The sequence below is a fragment of the Rutidosis leptorrhynchoides genome, chromosome 1, assembly GCF_046630445.1.
Source record: "Rutidosis leptorrhynchoides isolate AG116_Rl617_1_P2 chromosome 1, CSIRO_AGI_Rlap_v1, whole genome shotgun sequence".
Classification (NCBI taxonomy): Eukaryota; Viridiplantae; Streptophyta; class Magnoliopsida; order Asterales; family Asteraceae; genus Rutidosis; species Rutidosis leptorrhynchoides.
The window spans coordinates 191589064-191609329 of NC_092333.1; the positions used below are offsets into that span (position 1 = coordinate 191589064).

At 30.6% G+C, this 20266-nt stretch overlaps 1 long non-coding RNA gene across 2 annotated transcripts; it reads right to left on the reverse strand.

Annotated features, from left to right (window-relative positions):
- Nucleotides 1–16060: 16060 nt before the first annotated feature.
- On the reverse strand, nt 16061–19233 carry LOC139867716 (uncharacterized). Of its 2 annotated transcripts, none has more exons than XR_011765926.1 (4): nt 18981–19233; nt 18388–18827; nt 17129–17223; nt 16061–16430 (listed from the first exon to the last, which is right to left on the reverse strand). It is a non-coding gene; the product is annotated as an uncharacterized lncRNA (long non-coding RNA). The 2 variants fall into 2 exon arrangements; XR_011765925.1 differs by having other exon boundaries at nt 17129–17235.
- Between the last annotated feature and the right edge of the window lie 1033 nt (nt 19234–20266).

The window sequence follows — 20266 nt, forward strand, 5'->3', positions numbered from 1 at the left end:
AAAAATGATTTACGATTTCGTGAATGTTTCAGACCCAGGTTATAACATAAAATATGATTCTAATCACTCATATAAACTTTCCAAATCATTAATTTAACCTTAAAACTAAACACGAACTTGAATTTGTTCAAAGAATGAATGTTGACTTTTGTTACGCAAAAACTTTGACTCGAAAATTCTTGCTCGTTTCTTCGAATTAGCTTTTGTAACTTTGAAGAAAGTTTACATGTATGATTTCTAACACAATCACGTTATTAGATTTTGAAATATGTTTTGAAATAGGGTTTTGGCTAAAAAAGTTCAAGAACAGATATGGGTGTTCGTTGCTTCAAACTTTCTGTTTAAGTTTTTAAAATAAATATCGGGTAATTGATAACTGATATTGATGGAGGAAAAAAAGGAAATCAATCTGTGTCAATAATACATAAATGAACATTTGTTATATTGCAGATGTCTAGACCAAGTATCACGAGTAAAATAGGAAGAAGCAACAAAAAAATATATAAATAAAAAAAATCAATGCAGATACGCAATCTGATCTTGTTTCCCTACTTCTATATATTTTATTTTATATTCAGTATTATAATTTATTAAATACATTAAGTATAATAATATTTTAATATTAATAATAACAATAATAATAATTAATAACATTTAAGTCATAACAACATTATAATTTTAATCAATCTTATAATAACTTTAAAAAAATATTTATTTTAATAACCCTAAAATTATTAGAATTTTATTAATCATAAATATAACAGAAGTAATAACTATATCATTATAACAATTATCTTTTGACTTGTAATTACATTTAATGTATTAATATCACATATCATTAATTTTTGTAATTTTATATTATATTTATATATAATGATATCTATTGAAATTTTTTTTTAGTATTTATACATTTTAATATATATATATATATATATATATATATATATATATATATATATATATATATATATATATATATATATATATGTGTTTGCATAATATATTATACTATATATGTAAATATGGAAATATTAATAAGGTTGTATATATATAAGTTTTATATGGTTACTTAATACATTATGTTATTTTATAATAGAAACAGATATTATAACTTCAACACATAATATTTATATATTTTACAATTTATTTCTTACAATATATTATTTCAAATTATACCTTTAATATCTATATATTTATATATTTAAATATGTATGTACCTATTTACTAATAGTTGTTCGTGAATCGTCGGAAACAGTCGAAGGGTAATTGGATTCATGAAACAGTTCTAAATTTTTCTAGGCTCAACATAACAGACTTTGCTTATCGTGTTGAAATCAAATAAGAGTTAGTTTAAATTTGGTCAGAAATCTCCGGGTCGTCACACAATATATCGCGGAGTTAACTTTCCACGTTCCCGGAACGGATTACACCTTTCCAAGGTGCGATTTCTCAATATTTCGCGGTCACTCGCTTGGAGTTCGAGAGGTTTACGTCTAACATCGGCATAACTCTTTTGGCGAATACGGGCCGTCTTGAGCCTTTCTTGAATTGAACGATCCCAACGGTCACTTCTTGAATGAGTTCGGATCTGGTGATTTGCTTGTTACCTACTTCGGCCCAACGAATAGGAGAACGACATTTGCGGCCATATAAAGTTTCAAAAAGGTGATGCGTTAATACTCGAATGATAACTATCATCGTAAAAGGAATTGGCTAAAGGCAACAATACAAGTTCGTAATATATCTTCTGAGGTTTGAATTGTGCGTTTGCTTTGCCCGTCGGTTTGCGGATGGTATGCGGTGCTCATGTCAAATCGCGTTCCCAACGCTTCTTGTAAAGTACGCCAAAACCTAGAAACAAAACGGCCATCTCGGTCGGAAATAATCGATAATGGTACACTGTGACGGGCTACGATCTCTTTAATGTACAGTTGTGCAAGTTTCTCCATTTTGTCGGTTTCCTTCATGGCTAGGAAGTGGGCGGATTTGGTGAGACGATCTACAATAACCCAAATAGTATCATATCCGCTCGCCGTTCTTGGTAGTTTTGTGATAAAATCCATCATTATTCTCTCCCACTTCCATTGTGAGATTTCGGGTTGTTGAAGTAGTCCGAACGGTCTTTGGTGTTCAGCTTTGACTTTGGAGCAAGTTAGGCACTTTCCAACATAAGTAGCAACGTCCCTTTTTATGTTCGGCCACCAATATTGTTCCTTGAGGTCGTGGTACATCTTATTGGCACCGGGGTGAATTGAATACCTTGACTTATGAGCTTTGTCTAGAATAAGGCTTCGTAAGTCCCCATAACTAGGCACCCAAATTCTTCCGGCGAAATATCGGAGTCTGGTCTCCTTAACTTCGAATCGAGAGGTGAGGACGTTCAAGCGTTCGAGAGAGATGTTTTCATCCTTGAGAGCCTCGTCTTGGGCTACACGAATTTGATTATTGAGATTGGTGTGGATGGTGATGTTTAAGGCTCGGACACAAAGAGGCACCACTCTTTCTTTTCGACTCAAGGCATCGGCTACTACATTTTCCTTCCCAGAATGGTAACGAAGCTCACAATCGTAATCGTTCAAAGTTTCAATCCACCGTCGTTGTCTCATGTTTAGTTGTTTTTGATTGAAGATGTGTTGAAGGCTTTTGTGATCGGTGAAGATAGTACTCTTGGTTCCATAAAGATAGCGTCTCCACATTTTGAGAGCAAAGACGACGGCTCCGAGTTCGAGATCACGTGTCGTGTAGTTCCGTAGCATGATATTGTCCGCTTTGCCCGTAGGCGCACGGATTTTTCTTGGTGACCAAACACGACGAGCACTTTCCATAGAGGTCACCCATCTCGGTAGTGCTCTCGCCTGAGCACGCTTAACTGCAGAGTTATCATGGGATCTGCTGCGCTTGTGGTCCCAAAACGCGTCATGCTAGGAAAGGTCTGCACACCCTTATAAGGCATGCTTCGTTCCCCTCTCCAACCGATGTGGGACAGATGTAACACGAATGATACAATCCTCCCCCTAATGGGACACAGCATCCTCGCTGTGCATGTTTGGTCCGGGGCCTGGCCCTGATACCATCTGTAGCGACCAGACAAAATCGTCATTGACGGCGCCGTCTACTTAGGTTCCGTTACGTGGTCATAAGTCTTGACCTAAACAAATAAGTTGTATCAATTATCGGTTACGACACAAGGTCGGGCGAAATGTGTTCAATTAGTCCTATGGCTCGTTACGACTCGATTATGTAGCATGTGAATCAAGTTGTCAAGTTTCATGCAAGATACAAGTATAAAAGTAAGTTAGAACGATTGCATAAGTATTTGGTTAAGTTTGACTAAAAGTCAAACTTGGTCAAAGTCAAAGTCAACGGGTCAGGTCGGGTATTCGACAATTTTTCTTCCATTAGTAATCATATATAAACATGTTGGCCAAGTTTCATGTTAATCGGAGGTGCGTAGCATAGTTAGAATTAAACGTGAAAATGCAAAGTTGGACAGCCCTTTGCAGTTCACCTGGACGGCGTCCAAGATGGCTGGACGGCATCTAGCAATGAAGTCTTGGACGGCGTCCAAGGGGTGGGACGGCGTCCCAATCAACTGACCTGGTGAGTTGCTGAAAATTTTCTAAGTGTCGAGCTAAACTTCAATCAAACACAATTTATGAACCGAAAACACTTACAACACGTATCTTATATCGTTAGAAAGGTATTTTGGCGAGGAATACAACTAAACACATATCATCAAACAATTACATCATTTAAAATGGCCAAATCCTCATCGAATGATTGTTAAAAGTCCATTATCAAAGTTTCAAGTTCGTAAAACGCATTTCATGATCCGGGAATCCAATTTACACATACGATATGCCGTTTCAAAGGTAATTAAACATACATTGCAATTAAACACTTACTAAAAATATTTCAAAGCATTTAATGCATCAAAAGTTCATTTTAAAATCTATCAAACCCTAGTCAAGAATCACAAAATCATTAATCATGTTAATGTAAGGTTTTCATGTCATCCAACATACCAAAACGAAGCTAATGATGCTAGTATCACTTTTAACACATAAGGTTTAACATTTAACAAAATTTAACCAACTAAAAACAAAGATTAAACTAACCCATTTTTCACATTCAAGCTAGTTACTCAAAACAACAAATCGAGCAAACCAAATACATATTCATGTTAGACTCGAGCCATAGACACTAATTAACACCATTTCAAGTCAAAAACACTAAGAACATGAAATCTAGAGTTTTTAGAAAGTTACCCAAATGAGATAAAATTTGTATCAAGTTGTAGAGGATGAAGAGAGGATTCCAAATATGTAATTTGTTTTATTGTAAGCTTCCTAGATCGAATTTGGATGATGGATTCTTGTTTAAAGAAATGAGAGAAAAGTGGAAGTAGTGAGAAAGAGATAAGAGAAGAATGAGAGGTGAGTGGTGGGAGGTGGTTGAGACGACCCGTCATAATCCATAAGGACGAATACAATAACATATGATTACATTGCGAGGTATTTGACCTCTATATGATACATTTTACAAACATTGCATTCGTTTTAAAAGACAAACTTTCATTTCATCGAAAGTTGACATGCATGCATTCCATTTCATAATATCCAACTATAAATGATCTAATCTTTCATTTACTTAATCATAATCTTTATTGAACTCAACAACTTGAATGCAACGTCTTTTGAAATATGCCATGAATGACTCTAAGTAATATCTTTAAAATGAGCAAATGCACAGCGGAAGATTTCTTTAATACCTGAGAATAAACATGCTTTAAAGTATCAACCAAAAAGTTGGTGAGTTTATTAGTTTATCATCTATATTCATTTCCATCATTTTTAATAGACCACAAGATTTCCTTTATTCAATAATCATACACTCGCAAGTGTTTAAAAATCATTCATATGGATTGAACACCTGGTAACCGACATTAACATCATGCATATAGAATATCCCCAAAATAGAAATCCATCTGTATAATATAAACTCGAAGTACTAAAGCATACCATTTTTCAGTATGGGGAGTTAGTGCCCGTAGATCTACCTTTAGGATTCGCGTCAATTAGGGTGTCTGTTCCCTAATTCTTAGGCTACCAAGCTAAAAAGGGTGATATTCGATTCGATAATCCAACCATAGAATGTAGTTTCGATTACTTGTGTCAATTTCGTAAAGCATTTATAAAAGTAGCGCATGTATTCTCAGTTCCAAAAATATATATTGCAAAAACATTTAAAAAGGGAGCAAATGAAACTCACAATACTGTATTTTGTAGTAAAAATACATATGACGACATTGAACAATGCAAGGTTGGCCTCGGATTCACGAACCTATATTAAGTATATATATTTATATATTTGATCAATATCTGTTTAATAATCTAGATCAAGTCGTAGTGTATCACAATCCTAATGCTCGAGATTATCATGCAAAAAAGGTCAACAAAAGTCAATTTGACTCAAAATGATTTACAAAATCTACATATGTTTATTATATAACTTAAATAGTCGTTTTATATATTTAAATATATTTATCATATTTTATTAGGGTAAATAGTACAATTCATTTATTAATAAATAAAATTTATATTAAAATTTATATATGATAAAAAATATACTTTTATATATCTTTTGAAATAAAATTTATAAAGTTATTTAATATTATAAAATATAGTGGTATTTATTATTATTGTAATATATATTTCGTATGGTAAAAATATCTTTGTAACACATATTTATTTTATAATATAATATTGATAATAATAATAATACGTAAAGTCGTATTATTTTATAATAATAATTTTAATTATTTTTAATAATAATAATATTTATATTTATTAATGATAATAATAATCTTGATAAATAATAATCTTTTATAGTAATACAAATATTATAATAATAATATTTCTAATAAAAATATTATATTCATTTTAATAATAATAACAATGATAATAGTGTCGTTGTTAATATTAATAAAAATGATAATTTTAACGAAAATATAGGTTTTAAGATTTATAATGATATTTTCAAACAAACATGATAATTTTTAATAATAACTATAAATAATATTATTTTATATAAAAATAATAATTCTATTTGAAATGATAATGTTTAATAATAATAATACTAAAATGATAATAATAATGATATTTATAATAACAATGATATTCCTATTAAAATGATAATTTTATTAACAATGATAGTTTTAATATTAATAATACTTTTAATAATAATATTAATGCTATAAATAATAAAAACGATATTTTTCTAAATCAATATCTTACAATATTTAAATTTCATCATGATACTTGTACTCATTATTTCCTAATCGATTTGGTTAATAGTTTTTAGTCGTCTTTTATATCACATTCATAATAATGATAATAATATTAGTCGTAATAGTTAGATGATACTAATATCAATTTTTAATGATAATAATACTAATAATAATAAATATTATAATAACATTAATGATAATACTAATAACTTTAATGATAATAATAATAATAATAATAATAATAATAATAATAATAATAATAATAATAATAATAATAATAATAATAATAACTTAGTTATAATTACGATAGTAATAACAATAAAAATTCTAACAATACTTAACGATAATGATAAAGATAATAATAATAATTAAGTAATAATAATTTGATTATAACGACGATAGTAATAATAATCATTTTAACAATAAATATATTGACAATAATAGTAATTCGATTGACTATATCTTTTAATCCGTTCATCGAAATCACACGAGTTCTAAATGAAAAGTTCTTAATTTTTCGCTAGCTTTCCAATGACATGCATATCATATACCTTATCTCAGTAGCATATGTATCTAATTCAGGATTCAACATAACTTATCTAACGACAATATCAAACGTACAAGCATGCATGATCCTATATACTCGAGCACTAGTCAGGGATACACTATTAATATATAAAAGATAAGTTATGAGTGCTCACGTATCAATATTGAGATTCAATATTGCAGAAAAGTACATAGATGCAACGGAGATGATAAACACTAGTTTGACCTCACGAGCATACCCACGAACTATACTGTAACGACCCGTCAAAATCGCTATTGACGCGGCACGTTAATCATTGATTCCACAGTGAGGTTTTGACCTCTATATGATACGTTTTGATAAAATATTGCATTCATTAAAATAAGTGACTTTCTAAACATAGAAAGTTATAAACATGTGGGCAAGTGCTTAGGTATAAGCAAAACCCCGAAATACATAAGTCTTTAATTTACAGGTTGACATCACAGTCCAATTATTTATTACACAACGCAGTTTTATTTTGAATGCAATAAACTTTGTACAAAGCATGAGAGACTCCATGCAGGCAACAAGCACATCACCGCGGAAGCATTCTAAGGACCTGAGAATAAAACATGCTAAAAAGTCAACACGAATGTTGGTGAGTTATTTGTTTAATTGCTCGAGTCATAAACATATATAAAGATAGACCACAAGATTTCATCAAAAGTTTATCAATAGATTCTACGTAACAGAGCACCCTGGTAACTAAACTTAACGCTATAGTGATAATTACCCCATTCGTTTTAATACACGCAAACCAACGTGTCTTAAACTCAAATAACATACGTCCGTTAAAAGGCTAGCGCTCTAGCTCGGACGGGGATGTCAAGCCCTATGGATCCATATACAATTATTCGCGCCCACCAGTCCATATTCTATGTACTGGCAGCTACTAGTTACCAAAGCTAAGGGATTTTCGGTTTAACTCAGTGTAGAATTTAGTATGTACTTGTGTCTTATCGCGTTTAAAATAAATTGCATGTATTCTCAGCCCAAAAATATTTAAAGTATTTAAAAAGGGAGACTATAAACTCACAGTTCAATATTGCGATTCAATATTGTAGGCAAATTGCGTAGACGTAATGATGGTAGACGACTGTATGGTTGGCCTTGGATTCAAGAACAATACCCCGAATAATACCTAATATTTCCTTAGCTTAAAGCGGTTTGAAACCCGAATTAAAAACACCCTCGTATATACCTTATTATTATTAAACTTAAATTTAAAATTATAATTATAATATAAATATAAATATTGAGAGTTAATGTGAAAGAGTTCGTCGAACAAACTGCGTATTTATATTACTTTTCGATTTACTGTAGCTCATGCGATCGCATGAGTTTTCAGTGTTTTTGCCATGCGATCGCATGGCCGCCTTTTCCGTTTTTGTTTGCTAGTTCGTCGACATCAAATAGTGTGTTACTGTAGCAAATAGTGTGGTACTGTAGCAAATAGTGTTTACTGTAGCAAATAGTGTTACTGTAGCAAATCACTGTAGCAAAGTCGTTTTCACAGTAGCACTGTAGCAAATAGTGTTTTACTGTAGCAAAGTAATTTTTACTGTAGCAACTAGGGTTTTACTGTAGGAAAGTCGTTTTTACTTGTACATATATATATATATATATACATACATATAATTGTTCATGAATCGTTGAGAGTAGTCAAAGGTAATTGTATATATGAAACAGTTCTAAAATTTTGAGACTCAATCTAACAGACTTTGTTTAACGTGCCAAAATAATAAATCGTATAGAGAATTGGTTTAAATTAGTCGAAATTTTTCGGGTCATCACAGTACCTCCCCGTTAAAGAAAATTTCGTCCCGAAATTTTGAGTAGTACCTGTTTCATGAGCGATATCAGTGAACAAATGTGGATACTTTTGCTTCATTTGATCTTCACGTTCCCAAGTAAACTCGGGTCCTCGTCTTGCGTTCCAACGAACTCTAACTATCGGTATTTTGCTTTGTTTTAATTGTTTGACCTCACGGTCCATGATTTCAACAGGTTCTTCGACAAAATGGAGTTTATCATTAATTCGTATTTCGTCAAGAGGAATTACGACATCCTCTTCAGCTAAACATTTCTTCAAATTTGACACGTGAAATGTGTCGTGAACACTACTAAGTTCTTGCGGTAGCTTTAATCGATAAGCAACTGCTCCAATTCTTTCGGTGATTTCAAAGGGTCCTACGTACCTAGGACTTAGCTTTCCTCGTTTACTGAATCGTACAACGCCTTTCCAGGGTGACACTTTCAACATGACTTTGTCGCCCACTTGAAATTCTAGCGGTTTTCTTCTTACATCAGCATAACTCTTTTGGCGACTCATGGCCGTTTTCAATCGCTGTTGTATTTGAATGATCTTTTCGGTGGTTTCGTGAATAATTTCTGGTCCAGTAAGTTGTCTTTCTCCTACTTCACTCCAACAGATAGGAGATCTGCACTTTCTACCGTAAAGTGCTTCAAATGGTGCTGCGTTGATGCTCGTATGATAGCTGTTATTGTATGAAAATTCTGCCAACGGTATGTGTCGATCCCAACTGGTTCCAAAGTCAATCACGCATGCCCGTAACATGTCTTCCAATGTTTGTATTGTTCTTTCACTTTGACCATCTGTCTGTAGCAAATAGTGTTTTACTGTAGCAAAGTAATTTTTACTGTAGCAACTAGGGTTTTACTGTAGGAAAGTCGTTTTTACTTGTACATATATATATATATATACATACATATAATTGTTCATGAATCGTTGAGAGTAGTCAAAGGTAATTGTATATATGAAACAGTTCTAAAATTTTGAGACTCAATCTAACAGACTTTGTTTAACGTGCCAAAATAATAAATCGTATAGAGAATTGGTTTAAATTAGTCAAAATTTTTCGGGTCATCACATATACCCATAACCTCCATAGCTATAACCCATAATTTCCTTAGCCCTATCCTACTCGAAAAACCCGTCTTGAGATAATTCGCTCATAACCTCGTCGTAGTGTTTTATGTATAATACTAATAATAATACTACTCCTAATAATAATACGATTAATATTAATAATATTAATCTCAATAATAATAATAATAATAATAATAATAATAATAATAATAATAATAATAATAATAATAATAATAATAATAATAATAATTATATATATGAAAGAAGATTGATCGAGAGAAATGGGTGAAATGAATTCACAAACTGGCCTCGTTCAATTTATAGCACTTGACCCCATATTCCCTCCCATGCGATTGCATGGTTTAGAGGTTGTTTGGCCATGCGATCGCATGGCCATCTGTCACCAACCCACTTCGTTTAACTTCTAGTTACTGACGGTTTATATTAATATTTATATATAATATATTTAATTTATATAATTAATTATATATTATATTATATTTACGTGCCTAGCTAAATTGTAATCTTAGTCCCAAAGACTCGTACGTTGTCACTCGACTTATGTCATGGTTCCGGTTTCTCAATCGCTATTTTGTACGTTTATAAAACTAGCACTTTATGTTTAGTGTCTCGCACCCTTATCAAAATATAGATTTGGATTATCAGCAAACTATATCACTCGAGATATAACTTGATCGCTCGAGTGTTTTGGTTATTTGCTTCTATACATCGTCTTCTCATTATTTAATATTATATACAATCTTTAATTAAGAAAATATTTTATATCTAAGTTAATATTTTTCAATAATATGTTTTATTTCGTAGTAACTATAATAATGATATCGTTTGAAAATATGTAAGTCTTATATATTTTGAAATCATTTAAATAATAGAAAGTATTCTTTTGTAACGTTTGTATTTTAAAATTTTATATCGATAACTCATTTTTACACCAACGTTTATAAAAACATTATATTACATTCAAAAATCATTTTTATTGAAAAGGTTATAATAGTAGAGATTGTTATAAAATGTTTTTAATAATAGGAGTCTATTATATCGAAAAACGTTTTTGTTTAAGAAAGTAAAATAATATATAAATCATAACATGTTTCAAGTTATTAACTTACAGTTTATTCATGAGTTGTAGGTTTAGGTCAAATGGATAAATGTACGTATGAAATCTTCTTATTATGACAAATGGTTTTATATTGCCGACGAATATTATCTCAATTATTTACTCTTCATGATAAAATATTATTAAAGCCTAGTAATTAACCTATCAATAGTCACGAGAAAATTATTGTAAGGCATGTATTAAAAATCAAACAGGAGTCTCCACTAACCCTTGTCTAGTTCCCGTTAATTGACAATTTTGTTCTTACTTGTAATTCGCTTTACCAATTATTCCGAATACCGTTAAAAAGGAAAGGTTTCCTAAATCAAAGTGGACCTCTTAACAGAGACTTGTAATCATACAATGTATCTGATAAATCAATCATTTGATATTATCTTCTAATTCCATCTATAATCATATTGAAACAAATACGTTCATGTAAAGTATTATACGTTTAGTACTTTGTTAATGTTTCAAGTTATAATATATACACATATGCATATAATCATATCCGTTCATTTAATGGTTCATGAATCAACGGAATTTGGTCGAGGTTTAAATGAATGTATGAACACAGTTTAAAATTCTTGAGATTTAACTTAACAAACTTTGCTTATCGTGTCGGAAACATATAAAGATTAAAGTTTAAAATTGGTCAGAAATTTCCGGGTTGTCACAGTGGTGACTAGTTGACCATGTTTGGGCAAGGGACAAGATTAGTCCCTCAAGTTTGTAGTCGGGTGCGGGAATTAACCAAACGAATATTTTAATTATGCTAGAGTAAACGAGAGATGTTATAATTAAACAACGTGAATATTAGAAACGTTAAGTAACGGAAGATACGAATCTAGATACGAAGAGTATTATATAAAATAAAAATAAGACGGGCGTTAAAATATTTTAACGGAAAAATGCGGGATGTTACAGATATAGATGACTTAACATCCAATCCGATAGATATGGGTATGGATATGGATGATGAGATTAGTGAATAAGATATGGACGAATATTTTTAATCCATGAATTAACCTGATTTCACCCGAAATGATTACAAGAATTGATAGCAATTACACGGTGTTATTTCATTACATATGTGTGTGTGTGTGTGTGTGTGTGTGTGTGTGTGTGTGTATATATATATATATATATATATATGACCCGTGATTTCGCGAGTTTTATGTAATGATGATATTTTAAGATAAACCTAGGAGATGACGACCCATATATATATATATATATATATATATATATATATATATATATATATATATATATATATATATATATATATATATATATATAGCTAAAAGTTCAAACGAGAACCATAAAAAGGGCAAGAACTGCGAGAACTTTTGATTTATAAAGATTTTCACATGTAACTAGATTGAATCACACATAAACCTTGATGAAGAGTATGAATGAACATAAAATAGTTGAAAAACACATATATTTTACCTATATAATTAAAAATATAGTTTTTCGTTCACATGTGCATATTTTTTTTCGAACATGTGAATATTTTCATATAATTAACAATTTAACATGTAATTTTAGCTAATGAACATATGTTTGTTAATGATATGTGCATTAATTAACATTTGCATGTAATTTGTGACATTTAAACGCATAAAAACTATTAAATTAAATAGTTCTCGCAGTTCTCACCTTTTTAATGGTTCTCGTTTGAACTTGCCCCTGTATATATATATATATATATATATATATATATATATATATATATATATATATATATATATATATATATATATATATATATATTGCCAAAAAAAAAAAACCTCATTGATTGTAGCTATATCCCTCACGCCTATATTAGTTCTACTCCAAGACCAACACCAATTTCCATTTACCAATTTGTCCAGTAACAAGAATTCCTATAAGGTAACGATCTCATTTTTTGATAAAATAATGCATAATGTTTTAGATAAAATGAATTCGTTATTCAACCCGTCCAAAGTCCACCCACCACTAACATAATGAATTCATTACCGTTATGTGTAACAACCACAATGTTAGTTCCATGCATTGCCCATATTCCCCTTGACCCATTTGGTTCACCTACAAAACTAACATACAAAATAATAAGCTTTACAAACACTGAGTAAATGAAAAATGCTTACACAAAAGCCTGGTTAAATGATGAACCAAGGAAATATTGATGTTCACTATGTATGATACGTTGAGCAGTAAATTGCCTTCACATATGATGGGACAACTATGTTTATGCCTTCACATAATAACTGCAATAACTTTATGCACTAACTTTTTTGTAGCACCCAATTCACAAAACTTGTGAATGATCAACATCATACCATGAGTTTTCGAGATGATCATCCCAAAAGAAGTGGCAAGCTCTTGACTGCATGAAAGATGCTAACGTCAGAACATCCACTTTTGTATTGATGTTTCAGCTGTCTGACTTACATGAGCAACCTGGTAGAAAGTTGCTTTCCCATATCAACAAAATGAGGGTTTTGACTTTAGTCACAACAACATTATAGTTTGAAATCAGGCTTACTTCCAATTACAATCCTACTGTACATAATGGTTAATGTGCGATGCCCTAAAATGCAAATCAACTACAAACATCTTACATCCAAGTATATATAACCAAAAACATAAAATCTATTCAACCCCCTCGAGGCCTTTACAAATAAATAAAATATTATGGGAATTTAATGAACACGAAATATATATGAACAAACCTGAAATCTGACCATCAGTTGAACATCTAAGAAGCAAAGAACAGACCTAGGATGAAGCTCGGAGATGACGACCATTATAAAATTCCACCCGATGGAGTAAAGTTTAGGCCAAGAGTTGTATCTAATCGTCTCAAAAGATTTTCCTTGATATTTGTGTTGAACAATGTCAGTTTTAAATTTTCCTGCATTTAGGACAAGAAACTTAATCATAAATAATTTTTACAATTTCATATCATATAACCTACAACACGGGCTTTATTGATAAACCCATTATCATTAACTACTATACTAATAGTCTTTAGTAACTCATAAATGGCTTCATATTCGCTTAAACCAACTACATTATTGCTACAGCAAATAAATTCGAATATATAAATGATTAGTCATCTGAGCTTTTAACAACTCAAATGGTAATAAACTGAGGCATTGTAGTAGCAACATTGTTTTTTACATGTTCATACATTAGAAATTGTAGTAGCGACACAAACTTATGGATGGAAAAGGATAATTTATGTAAACAAACCTGCTCATCATAACGATGAGTTCAATAATCTGATAGCCTTTGTCAGTACCATAGCCTTTCTGATCCCAGGAGCACCTAAAATATGTCAGGATCTTCCTGAGATGAACCCCATAAGATCCAAAGCTAATGTTGGCAGTTGAAAGAAATAATAGGCAATTTGTAAGTTTGGACAAGCAACATACCCCAAAATCTAGCTTGAAGGAGGAATGAACACCGAAGCTTATAAAGTTCCGATAACATGTACATGCCCGCCAATTAAGTGTAAGATCATAACAAAATAAATTATTATAAAACTGTAATATTGATTACTGAATCAAGACGCTCCAAATTTGAAAATTAAACCAAGAATCATACCTGTATCAAACTCCAAAATCCGCAGGTTATAAATAAATGACCAAAAAAGAGAGGTTACAATAATATATAATAAGGTCTAATGCAATATGCCAAATGCAAAACCAATACTTTGAAATTGAATCTTGAATAAAAAAAAAGGTAATACCTATTTCTAAATGTCAATGTCTAGTCCTACTAATGAAGAACTCAGTGGTAACAGAATATTCAAAACAGAACCTAAAAAATCAAGAAAAGATGTAACAATGTGTCTACTTTCGTAATATATAATCAAGAATCATCGATTATGGACTAAGATATTCACAGTAACAATAAGTTATAATTATTTTCGTAATATGATAACATGATTCGTTTCTAATACTCGTAACAAGCAAAGTAGCTAAATTAAATAGACGATATCAATATACTTAACGTTAAAAATGTATGATTATAGACCTGATTTTTAATCTAAAGGTTAATTAGGAAATGTTATTACCTTTTGAATTTTCAATTACTTGTGTTTTTGCTGTCGCCATTCATGAAATTTTGCAGACAAAAGTTAGACAATGATCTGCTTTTTAATCGGTTGAACGATCTTCGATTTCCATGATAACAATCACAAAAGACATAAGAATCACTCGACTTAATAGACGATTTGATAATGATTTAATTTTAATCGATACTTTTTGTATTTGATAGGATTGTGAATGTCGCATATCATCTGTTTTTTTGAAGACCCTTGGGGACAATTTTTTGAGATGTAATTTTGAGATGATACTAGATCCGTGAATTCACGGGTTTGTTAAAAGAAAAAAAATCAAAGGATAAAAAAAAATTATGGCTATAAAAATAGATATTATCATCAAGACTTTATAACTATGACACGTTTTTCAATGCATGATAACATAATACGTAGTATAAGATTGAGTTTATAATGAGTTTATTTAGGTGAATGATACAAAATTTCATAAACAATGTAACACTCCACTTCAGCCGCATTCTTTCATTTTTCATTGTATTAAACAATGTAACACTCCACTTCAGCCGCATTCTTCATTTTTCATTGTACTACTAACATTTATATCAAGCTTTTTTAATCCTTTGTTAGTTTTTACTCTCAAATATGAGCGTTACTTTTATAAAATAGGGACACAAAAACTAAATGGCATCCAATATAGAACTATAATATATAATCGAATAAATTGAAGGTGACTCTTTTAAACAATATACAATAACACATGTACAAATTAATGGCATTCAATGGAGACCCAAATGACCAAAAAAAAAAAAAACAGGACCCATATAATCAAATGCCCACTAACCATACGAACAGTCGAGACCCATATAATCAAATCGTTCATGTGCAGTATACAAACATAGACTACCAAAACTTACTTGAACTAAATCGGTTATCAAGATGGGAGCACATTTAATTTTCATAACAATGTAAACTTGATAATCAAAGTCGAGATTCATAACGAAACCACGGGTTTGACAAACAAATCTCCATTATAATATCACACTAAGGTTAGTGATCAAAAGTCCTATGTATATTCTTTGTGTTCGAGTAAGAATAGTGGATTTCTTCATAATGATTAGACATTTAAAAGAAACACGATATGTTGATATCCTCAGGTCAAATGCTTCAAAATCCACATGGAAGGGAATAAGTAAGAAACTGAAAATGCAGAGTAGTCGATGATCCAAGCTTGAGGATAAAAAACACATTTTATGCAGGTGTTATGAAGAAAAGATTTGCATAACTAAACCACAAAATATGCATATTCTCATCATATTTAGTTTAAAAAGTAAGCAATGCCATTAAATTCAAATGCTTAATCTTTTGCTGTCCATGAACAAAACTACGACACTTACCATGTCTTCGAATGTTTCTCCAACCATGTTACATTCAATCATCATCTGCTTCTTATCTTCATTAAAAGGAGCACGGTTTGAATCACCCTTTTGACCCTTTGCTAATCCTAATTAGCTAAGATTACAAACCACAAACGTGTCGAAACGCAAGATATTTATCCCATATGAAATATGAAAGGAGATGAAATAACTCAAACAATTATTATAACTAAGACAACCGAAAAGTAAATGGGTCGAAAGTAATAATGGTAAATAATTCTCATAAGTACTTCTCAATAGGCTTTAATAATACACAATCAAGATTTAAATTGTTGCACACTCACCAATAGATAAAGAGCCTGATGATTACAGCATGTAAAAAAAAATAAAAAAATCAAAGATCTTAAGAATATAGGCACCCGAAAGTTATAAACTATTTATAACTCGTTTTGTAAAATAATGTGTACTTAATAGTTTTATAATTGAAAATTATAGTTCTTATAAGTGCTTTCAGAGAATGAAGGATGAAAAAGGGACAAAACAATAACAAATACATAGTAGTACTTATCAGTTGAAGAAATTTAAAGCATTATAAATTACACATAAAAAACACCATATGATTTCAAAAAGGTAAGGAAAAGCTTTAGTATAGTTCCAAATTTTTTTACATGTGAGCACACGAACCAAGTAGTGTCATCTATAATCTTGTCCAATAACATATAAGGATTAAATATACCAAAGTAATTTATCACTACCAGGAATAAACACCTTGAAAGTAATAGTGCATATGAAAAAACTTACTTGTCAAAGTAATAGCGCATATGAAAAACTTACTTGTGAAACATGCAGGATCCCTTCTGACTTCAGAGGTCAAACTTTATTTCAACTCGATCCGAGACTCGAACACGTTTTGTCATATATTTCAAAACCTGTAATTGTTCCTACACAACAAAGCTTCATAAAGTTACCGGCGTTTCCCAAATAAATCAAATACTTGATACCACCAACACCTCTGAAAAATTCCATGTGATGTTGAGCGCATGAAAGGTTTAGTTAGATGAATTACAAACTTAACTAACAATAATTCTTTAGCATGCTTTTTCACCATAATGTTCTACTATTAATAGATTATATACAAGAAACCTCCCATTGAAGATCTAAAATTGTCAAAAATAATTTGTATGACATCTTGATGAAGTACCAATTTAGACTTCCATGTATCTACATACCTATAACATATAGAAAATACCACACAAAATGTCTAACTTTAACATCATGCAAAACTCTCTTCGTCCTTTTAAAATCAGCTTTAGGGTGTGTTTGGGTGACGAGCTTGTTGGAGCTTATGAGAGTTTATAGGAGCTTGAGCTTATGATTTTAATAAGCTCCAAGTCATAAGCTTCGTTTGATAGAGAAAAAAAGTAGAGCTTATGAAAATCATAAGCTCTGAAAAAATAAGCTACTTTTAGTAGCTTATGAAAAAAAGTAGAGCTTATGAACTGGAAAATAAGCTCCAGCTAGTTTACCAAACACTTATAAAAAATAATAAACTCCAGCTACCAGTTTAAAAATAAGCTCCAGCTCCAGCTCTATCTCATAAGCTCCAGCTACTTTCATCCAAACACACCATTAACCTCCTAATGACATTATAATAAAATATTAACATACACTAATATACCTTGCTGCCAATCACAAATTGTATCCACAAATGTGAAGTACCTTTGTACATAATATCTTTAAGAATATTTACATGATACTTGCCAAAAAGTAACTTCATACATGCACTTTCATATAATCCCTATATAAGATTACATCGATGTACCTGCATTTAATCTAAATATAAAGACTATGAAATCTAATCTTATAGACATGACAACAACATTACAAATTAAATGCGAAACACAACCTTATTTACCACTTTTGAATATATCACTTTATTCATACTTCATAGTGAAACACCGCTAAGCATGTATTATTTCAATACCAAACACGCATAAAAAAAATCATAAATTCCAACCAAAAAATTAAAATGAAAACATGAAGAAATAGTTAGTAAAACCGAATTATACGTAGAAAAAAAAGATATCAAGTACCTTTGAAAAACTGCAAGACATCCTGTCGTCCAACCTCCAAACTATTGACCACAAATACATCTTCCATGGTAGCTGATTTGAACAGATTCATCCTTGTCCAACAATTCGCAGTTATGACCTAATCAATAGAAACTCATGCAAGTGATTTAATACAACATTCATCAATTTATACATCATACATCAATAATTTATAGTTATTTGTATAAGCATTTCATCAAATACTTGATGTGCATATAAAACAATAAGCTTTCTTACATAATAAACTTGCTTTGATGGTTAGGTTAAACAATCTTTATCTACTTGCAGTAAAAAGGAAATATTAAATTAGCAAATGTTGCCAGATAGTGAATACTGTATGTCTTGACCCAGTCCTGCTTCTAAGTATTTGATCCTCATTTTTGTTGATTTTCTTTCTCCTGTCCACATCCAACATGATATCTCTACAAAATAAATAAATCCCATTTCAAAAGTTTCAATCTTCTTTAAAATTTCAAAAAAAAAAAAAAAAAAAAGTGATAACATACAACACAAATATCTACTTGCAGTAAAAAGGAAATTTAAATTAGCAAAACTCAAAATCAAAAAGGGAATACTTGCTAGTTGAAGTTGTAGACTAAAATATGTTGCTTATGGTTCTACACTATAGTGATTTCTGTCTTTCAGTTCCATTTGTATCTAAGCCAACAAATACCGTCAATCTCCGATCTTCAAGCATCAAAAATACCAATTCGATTTTAAATATGGAGGAATAAGATGATGAAGAGAAAAAGAACAAAAATAAATAAAAAGAGAGCAACAGATGATTTTTTATATATTACTCCGTAATACAATTTGCTTGCCTTTCAAAAAAAAAAAAAAAGCAACAGATGATTCAATGGAAGTACAAAGACCGTGATTTTTTGGTGACAGTGTGATTTTTGGGGCAATATAATTTTTTTATTTGTAATCAAGGAAGCGTGATTTTTGGAGAGTGTGTGATTTTTGAAAAGTGTACCGGTGGACCAGAGAATATTACTCCCTATTATTGTACATATACGTATACGTATGGATAAAGCTTTAAATATTAAATATTACATATATTTTTTTACAGGAATAGAGACTCTCATGTTTAATTAAATTATTTAAATTTTAATGATAATTTAATTAATACAAATGACATCATCTAGGATGTCTAAAAAAATTTCTTTTTTATTTTGAATTTTTTTTAGTTTGAGAAATGTTGTTTAATGACAACATGTTTTTAGCCTTTTATAAGATTAGATAGATTTTCAGCGATTATGAAGGTGTTTCGTTGAAGAAGTGAAATTTGGGGATGATTGTTTGAAACCCTAAAAATTTGGGCGGATTTGATATGGAAAACAGATTTCCTAAATAAAGCCAATTAATTACGGAATAAATGCAAATAATGGAATAAATGCATTTGTTTAAATACAAATTATTGTGATTTTTAAATTTGAAATTTGGGGATGATTGTTTGAAACCCTATAAATTTGGGCGGATTTTATATGAAAAACTGATTTCCTAAATAGAGCCAATTAATTATGAGATAATGCAATTAATGGAATAAATGCATTTGAAATGCAAATTATTATGATTTTTGAATTTGAATTTAAATTTGTATTTGAATATAGGAGATTTTAGCAACATAGTTTACAAACTAGTTATAGGACCCGTGAAATCACGGGTTTATTAAAAACAGGTATCATAATTATCATTCATTCACAAAGCTTATCCAGGAGTAGACAAAAAAAAACCTAGATACAAAGCATTAGAATCGAATGGCATACATGGATGTAAGAAAAGTAAGTGACTAAGGTGATTTGCAAAACTTTGTAAAACATTCTCTCTCTACAACAAAACTTTTCCTTTCAGATTTTTT